Consider the following 5951-nt stretch of genomic DNA (forward strand, 5'->3'; position numbering starts at 1 on the left):
TGCTATGCTGACGATGTCCAGATTATTATGCCACTGACTAAAAAGGACACCGACTCGATCAAACCGCTTTTAGCATGTCTTGCCGATATTAAAGCCTGGATGTCATTGAATTGCTTGAAGTTAAATGAGGCTAAAACTGAGGTTATAGTGTTTGGCCAGAATACTTCTGGTCACCCTCTTCCTGTAGACTTAGGCTTTTTGGGGCAGTATGTGCGATCGGTGGTCACTGATTTAGGTGTTAGAATAGACTCGGATTTGAGAATGGAGAGCCAGATAAATGCGGTTGTAAAATCTGGATTTCCGCTCGGTTATTGGTTGGGGGGCGTAAGAAGGACCACATAACGCCAGTACTGGCATCTCTCCACTGGCTTCCGGTGCGTTTCAGGGTTAGTTTTAAGATTCTTTTATTTGTTTATAAATCCTTAAATGGGCTGGCACCATCTTATCTTGTGGAACGTTTGCGTCCATATAATCCGTCGCGGTGCCTCAGATCAGCAGATCAGCTTCTTCTGGAGGCACTGAGGGCCAGGCGGAAAACTAGGGGGGATAGAGCCTTTGCTGTGGTAGGTCCAAAACTGTGGAATGCCTTGCCGCTTTATATTAGGCAGGCCCCCTCCCTGTCTACTTTTAAGTCTTATTTGAAGACCCACTTGTATTCATTGGCGTTTGGCCAGGAATGAGACTCTGTAGTGTTAGTGTCTATATTATTGTTTATAGCTTTTTATGTGTTGTTTTTATATTTGCATGATATGTTAAGTGCTTTGGTCAGCTGTGCTGTGGTAAAGCACTATATAAATAAAGTTGAGTTGAGTTGAATCAAAAATTATACCAAAATTTTTGCCATAAGGTCACAAAAAATGCAATGTATTTTGAGCAGTATAAGGGCCAATGATAATGACCACTTTTTTTGAGTACAGACCCTTGAGACACTGATATGAACCAAAGAACAGCAGACCCAGACAGATCAACCCACCAGTTAGAAGCTCATGATTGACTGTATCAAAGGCTGAGCTAAGATCCAACAGAATTAAAGGCAAATGCTGATATGCATAAGAATATTGTTCAGCCAGTTGACTGAGTCACGTCTCAGTTAAAAACTGAAAATCCAGTTTTTGAGAGGTTAGAAAGTCATTCAGGATAAAAGTCTTATTTGTCACATATTTTGCATTAATGCATGTGATTTAATTATTTTCAGAGGGGGTGGGGACAATGCATTGTATGCTCTAAAATTGCAGTAGCACCACCAATATTGTCTTGGGACCGTTGAAGGGTTTGTGCAATTCTATATCAAATAAGTACTGGTATATTATAGCAGCCAAAGGAGAGGGAGAAATATTAAGTAGCCCAAGCGCAGCAGGGGGGCAGAGGATGGAGCTAAGCCAATGTTCAGTGGAGCTTGGGTGAAAGGACTATCATGCAAAGTCTGAAATAAGACCCAGCCAGCTACCATAATCTCCCCCACTTCACAATTTATATACTATGTCATTGTAAAAGCACAATCAGAGCCACTGCTCTGATGTGAGGAGGTTAACACTGTTCCCTAAACCTTGTGCAGCTCATATGGACGCTGAAGATGTCCTTTAGCATCTCTTGAACATGCCAAAGTTACTTGACAAAGCATCAGTATTTGACACCCTTGGGTTGGTAAAATGTCAGTTGTTATGTTGCTGGTTAAACCTGACGCAGACAACAGAAGACCTTAAAATATGTCTGGTGTAGAGTGAGGGTAATAGTCCATGGGGTAGACGTGTCAGTTATCAGGTGCAAAACAGCCCTATTTATTTATTTATTTAAATATGTGATGGTGTGTCATGTTCATGCCAGACTGAAGTAGTAAGTCATCAGTACGCTCCAAACAAAGCACTTTCTAAATGCACTTGGACCTTTGTGATATCAGGATTTGGAGTGGCTTTGTTGTAACATTTACTCATACAGTGTTTGGCCAGGTGTGTGGCAGTAAGAAAGCAGGAAGGGTTGAAATTCTCAGCACCACTGTGTAACACCAAGAATGCCTTCAACAAGAGAATGCCTGAAAGCATATGTCATCAACAACATTTATATGATTCATTGTCTCCCCATTCCCATTTTCCTCCTTGCCTCTGTTCAACACTTTACACCAACTAGCTTGATTATAGTTTAGTGTACCTTTTAAGTTGTTCTTTAACTCTGCAAAGTTAAGATTGTCCTACAAAGGCCAAACTTCCCCAGAGATTATCACCATAAAAGCTGCAACATCCAGGTCTTGTAACATCAGCAAGCCCAAATAATAAGTCAAAGACAAACAATAATTACCACTTCCTCAACAATCAGCACTGTGGGTAGCTTTAAGTCTCAGCTAATTTCTCCTTATCTGACCTGCCAACCACCTGGATTAGCAGAAAACACTGTGAAGTGCATTTGTGGAGAAAATCATTAGTTTTACAATTAGTTTTATTGACGCTAACAGGTTTGTCTCCACACCATGTGCTCATGTCCACTCCCCACCTTTCTGAAGTTCACTTTGTGTTAAATTAGGTCACAGTATGGGGGAGATAAAAGCAGTGTACATGTGTGTGTGGGGGAGCATTCTCTGTTATATAACAAAGGAAATTGCTCTGAAATGATTAACATACATAAGCTCAGTGTGACACAGACACTGTGTGTGAAAAATACCCATTCATTAAATGGCATTATTAAACTAGCTTTTGAGTATGGGTGGCCCCAGGGTGACTCAACCCTGAACTTATTCTTGCACAGTCAGTATCATGTTTTACCCTTTAATTAACATCCAGCACAATGCTTTTCTTTGCTCATGTTAGAACACTGCCAATATCTGAATAAACCATCACCCTAAATTCTAGCCACTTCTTTGAAGTATGCTGCATCTTCCATTAAACTCTGGCTGATGGCGTTTGTTGACATTTCATTTAAATAAAAGGTGTTATAGCATTTCTCTGATTGCTCATTTATACACCGATAGCAGTGTTTATCTCTGCAGAATGAAGAAAATTACAGCAATGCACAAACAAAGGCAGGAATATCACGCTGTCCAGAACCGTAAACAATAGCCTCATTTGGAGAGGTACAACAAAGAACGTCACCACTGTGCTTATTATTAGTGCCTCACGGCGACTGTTGTATCTCCTCTCAGCTGTAATATAACAACAACATCCAGAAAGGCATTTAGAGAGCCGTGACTCTCCATTTGCCTCCCAAAAGTCTTTATTAAGTTGATGTTGAGGAGTCTTTTTTGTCCCAGTGCAGTGAGCTCTCTGGTTTTTGGCCAGCAACTCCCCCCCAAAAAATGACATAAAGATAGGGGGAAAGCAATCAATATTTAGCCATTAGCAAATATGTCAGTATTGTCATCAACATCCATTCACTTATAAACAATGCCATTTCCACTGATTCAAATACAAAATCACAGCAAACACAAGAGAGCTCAGCCCAGTCTCTCTTGTGTGGCCTCTGCTAGCAGCAGTGATCATACGTGATGAATGGGCTGGGAAAGCACGAACCTTTTATTCTGTTATCTTTGCCACTGAGGATACAGTTGGGTGTTGAACTGCTACATACAATACAGTAAGATTACCAATATCTTGTTAAAGGTGCTGACACAGAACAATATGCACATGTGCAGAGGAGTGAGTCATTAAAACAAAACAAAAAAAACATGAATTTTTATTTGGTTTGTTGATACATCTGTGAAAACATCAGATCTGAGTTGCTTGGAGGGATTTGGGCCACTTCAGCAGGTAATGTGAACACAGCCTAACCGAAGGCCTTCTTACTGAGTGCCACCCAGCGCTAAACATGGCATCAGACCTTTGTTCAGTTGATATTAGCTGTCCATGAATGACGCTGGAAATTTTGACTGAATGACTTTCCTTAGTGAGACTGCTACTGTCATTAAAATATTTTTCAAACTTTCCAAAAGTTCCAAATACTGTATGTCAAAATGAATTTTGAAGAAATATGTAAAAACATTTGAATATTCTGCTCAGTGTGAACCTCATGTAGCATCCAGCAGGTGAAAACAGATGCAGTGTATAAGATACAACTCAACAGCATTAAATTAAATGGTAGCTCACTGGTTAGAACTAATGTATCACAGTAACCTCCCAGCTGGGTGTACAGTGTTCCTACTCTTTCCTGGTTCTGTCAGGGTTTCATCCAGGTACTCTGGTTTCCTGCCACAGCCCTTCACCACACAGGTTGGTTAAGTCTCAAATTGCCTGTACGTGGGTGTGATTATAAGTGTGATTGTGCTGGACTGTACTGGAGGCTCTAGTCCTACATGGCATGATCCTGAACAGAATGAGAGCCTGTAGGGAAGAAATGGATGCACAATTCTAACCATATGTGTGTCACGTCTTCACCTGCAGAAACACCTTTTGTTCAGGCATATACAGATCATGTCTGACTCTGATATATAACTTCACTTGACTTGCTTGGTGTTTTTTTCTGTGGGAATAAGACTGTATCTGTGGGGTTTAAAGTACTGCATGCAGTTTGATCTATATTTCAAATGACTAACATGAGAAAATGATTACTACCATTTCTTCCACACAGGAACAGTGTTTCATATTGTTGAGTTATATAAATGTACACTCACTCAGCAGCTGACAGCTGCTGTTTGCAATGAGTGCTAACATTAAGACAAATGGCCTGTACAAAATGTGACACATTGACAAGTCCTTCCTCTGAGGAGAAAACAAGATGATAATTGTTGCTCCTGGGTCGTATTGTAGCTTTGATACCTTACTGTGAACTAAGATGAAACTGGTTACACTGATAACAACACTGATGACAACTGTTCTCTGTTTCCTCCATTTGTAAAGCTCTTTTTAACTTCAGCTTTGACAAGTACTATAAAGTTTTCCTGCTTTTCATTTGGCAACTAAAATATATAATGTATATACTGAGGACCACTTAATGTTGTAGTTCCAGGATCATTTTTTACATGGTATCAAGATTTAGAAACAACTTTTACTCCTCTTAAATGTCCTACACAGCCAGTTTATGAGTTTAACAACAGAAGAGACCACTTCCGCAATATGTTTAGCATAAGATTCAGATGACAATAACTTTATTGTCCCAGAGGGAAACTGTATATATATTACAGGGAGCACACGGTTATGAACCAAAGACCTCTTGATCTGCAGTTACAAAGATATTTGTTCCTAAACAAACTGATTGTTTTCATACAGGGCAACAGTCAGACCAGGATCTCAGCATCACCTTAGAGCAGACCTGGGTGCGTGAGGTCCATCAAATCAGAACATGAATGAAAAAAGTTCACGGGTGAACTTAAGATCCCCGACCTATCGGGTGAGAGACAGGTGATGTTGACCAGCTAACCCTCAAAATGTCAACTCATGCCAAAAAAAGCAAAGTTGATTCCGAATGCCGCATTTTCAACAAGACATTGACTGGAAAGTATTTGTTTACAGAAGTAAAGGTAAAGTGGTGTGCTTAGTTTGTGGTACACAGGTTGCTGTGTTCAAGGATTACAATTTGAATCGCCACTACGTGACCAAACATGAGGAGAAATACAAGAACTTGTCGGATGAAGAGCGCACAAGAGAGTCGAATGCTTTGCTAGTGAAACTGCATAACCAACAAAGACTTTTTACAAAACTTTCCACACCCAGAGATGCAGCTTTCAAGACAAGTTATGTCATATCCCACAAAATCGTTTATTAATTTAGTGTTTGTTGGATTCTGCAGCACTAATATGCCTGGAGAAAAAGGGAGCATATGAGAACGTCCCCTCTCCCGACGCACTGTGATGAGGAGGGTTGAGGACATCGCAGGAAATCTTTGGATCTACATGTGAACAGACATTCTCAGTGATGAAGTTCAACAAATCCAGATTTCAATGCACTTGTTCAAGCCAAAGCCAGACTGGATTTCTCTCATTGAACAAGTAAAATGAACTGAAAATGCATATCTTTACCATACTGCAAAAC

This window comes from Monopterus albus, unplaced genomic scaffold (genome assembly GCF_001952655.1).
Source record: "Monopterus albus unplaced genomic scaffold, M_albus_1.0 scaffold74.1, whole genome shotgun sequence".
Classification (NCBI taxonomy): Eukaryota; Metazoa; Chordata; class Actinopteri; order Synbranchiformes; family Synbranchidae; genus Monopterus; species Monopterus albus.